Below are 2,964 nucleotides of genomic sequence, written 5' to 3' on the forward strand. Positions count from 1 at the left end.
TGTTGGAGCAATTCATGATGGAGCGCCATCTCTCTCAGGTTAGTATCATTATATACATACATATATATAAGCCTCTTGTTGCTCCAAGGATTATATGATTCTTGGAAATTAGGCTCAAGTAATTGAGAAACACGTGATTGGTAGGATCAAGTGATTAGAAACTTTAACTTTAATAGCGGCAAGTGCTAAATGCAGATCGATAAAAACAATTGAATGGTTGAATGAATGAATGAATCAATGAATGAATGGTTTGTTAAATGCTTCAAGTGCCATAAAGTTTTAAAGTGTCTACCCAAAAGTGCAATAATATTGCGAATTGTGCAATAAATATCAGCATTTATGATATACACACAATCACCCACCCACACACACTCACACACATCATATCGAACGTTGTGGAATGTCCCCAGTATGGGTTTTAGTATCGTATTACGTTGATATTGGCACGTAGCAAAAATCAACTGCACCTATGGGGGTATATATCGACACATACTTACACCATACACACCACACACACACACACACACACACACAGCAGATGAGAATTTATTATATTGAAGAAAATTCTTTTCAAAAATGGAAAGAGTTTCCTTCATTTCATTTTTGGCCATAAAAAAAAAAATCATAAATAAGCGTTATACATTTATGTCCCTGTTCCTTTCTCTCTGTTTCTGTCCCTCTCTGTCTGTGTGTGTGTGTGTGTGTGTGTGTGTGTATACACACCAACCGGGTGTGCTTGTGTGTATGTGTGTCTGTGAAATTTCATTGACTAAAATATATGTATATATAGAGAGAGAGAGAGCGAGAAAGAGAGAGACAGGGATACGTGTTTTCATGTTCATTCATTGATTTTTTTCCCTTTTTTTCCTAAGCCAGGACAAGCTATTGCCTTGGGGCAGGCGCAGAGGTAACAATGACATGTGGCAACCAAGCTAAAAAGAAAGAAACTCGTGGATAGCATCCATCCAACATTAAGCAAACTTTATTCAATGACGCCACAAATCTCATACTGCAAAAGAGGAGAGAGAGAGAGAGAGAGGGAGAGAGAGCTGAGAAGGCGTCAGATTTTCATTCACAAGGCAATTCGCCAAAATGGTATCCACAAAAAGGGCTCACTGGGTCTAGCTAGCTGGCTGGCTGGTTGGCTGGGTGGCCTCGCCCTGACCTGGTGGTGAATGATGTTGAGTAAGAAGAAGACAATGTTGAGAATGTGGAACTAGGGCAGCACTGGCGCTATTTGGCTCAATATATACATACATACAAACATATATGTATATGTATATGTAGTGGGTGGGTGGGTTGGCTCGACTGATGATGGTCGTCGTCGTTTTGAATTCATTGAGAAAAACGAAACGACTGGCAAAGGACTCACATGGCCACTTGAGCGTGCCAGCTTAAAATGCTTAGCAAATAAATGCCACAACATCCTCTCCTCCACTCTTATCTCAATCTTTTCTCTCTCTCTCTCTCTCTCTCTCTCTCTCTGTGTGCGTGTATTGCCTCTGCATGAATGAAAAGGAGAAATAAAAGTCAAATGGAAATTTAAACAACGTCTCCTTTCGAATTATGCAAATTTATCAATTTTGTTCATCGTCTATCATCAATATTAATCAGACTCAAAATCTAAAATCACATCAGAAACATAATAAACATTTTTCCTTTAACAATTATTTTAGACAAAATTTCTAACGAAAATTCTAATATAAGCTTAATTAAAACATATTTCTGCATTTGACAAATTAACTTTGTCTTGTCTCTTAACATACAACAATATTATTAATTTACAAACAAACCTTACAATGTCTGGAAATGAAATTTACCTTATGCCCTCTTTAGCCTCATTTAACCTCGGCCATAGGGGGTTGGAGGGTGAAGAGGCCATGACTTTACATAAACTATGGAAACTTGAATTATATTTTAAGCAAAGGAAACATGAGAATGATTATTGCCAAGACTCACTTTGGCTGGGCTTAAATAAAATCAAAGTAGGGTCTATATATAAATGAGAGAGAACTCCCCCCCAACCCGCCTGCGATCCGTTCATGATTTGAATCCACGGATTCTGACCGAATTCCTCAAATATTTGTAATATAATAAGTTGTTGGACTTACCCTAGACCTGGTAGCGATTTCATTTAAGAAGGATCACCAATTAATAGGGAAACTATACTAGAGTGCGCCACTGAGCTTAGGAAACTCGCTCCATGCATAAGTATTCCATGGGGGAAAAAGGGCACAGAAAAATGTTTGATTTTTGAAATGCAAAAATGAAATCAATTTAATTTCAATTTATCACACACACACACACATTTCGCACGTGAGTTTTGTGTCTATTAAATTGCCATGAGATTGTTCATGTTTATACATTTCACCTCGGCAAAGCAGACAAAGATTATCTAGGACACTTGTGACGTCAGAGGCCACAGAACGAAATTTATACATATTGCAAATTGAATGCACACAAACACACACACAGAGAGAGATGGAAAGAGAGAGATAGAGAGAAAGAGACACAGAGAAAGACAAACAAGACACAAAAAAAAAAACAGAAACCAACTTAGTCATAAAAAATCAAAATTAAATTTAAAGAAAGAGGCAAAAAAAAAATAGAATTTCCGTTTGCCAGACCGTTTTGTGTTAATAAACTCTATATATACGTCGGTAGGTAATACCGATATACATATATATATGTATTGTAAGGCGAAGTATTATCCTTTTCGTGCTATCGATTGATTGAATCGTTACAAGGTATTCAATGATAAACTATAAAATTTTGTAATTTTCATACAAAATAAAGTAATTCAATATAAACATAGACACATTAGCGCTCCTAGTGTGGAAATCTGGAAATGATTCTGATGCTAATGTTGTGAGCTCTTCCACAGTTCTTCTTATTTTTCCTTTATTTAGTTGTAATTCCCAACTAGTTTGCACGTGGTTTTCTTTAATGTGTCTGTAACAGAGT

Source organism: Drosophila tropicalis, unplaced genomic scaffold (assembly GCF_018151085.1).
Source record: "Drosophila tropicalis isolate 14030-0801.00 unplaced genomic scaffold, ASM1815108v1 contig_463, whole genome shotgun sequence".
In the NCBI taxonomy this organism is placed as follows: domain Eukaryota; kingdom Metazoa; phylum Arthropoda; class Insecta; order Diptera; family Drosophilidae; genus Drosophila; species Drosophila tropicalis.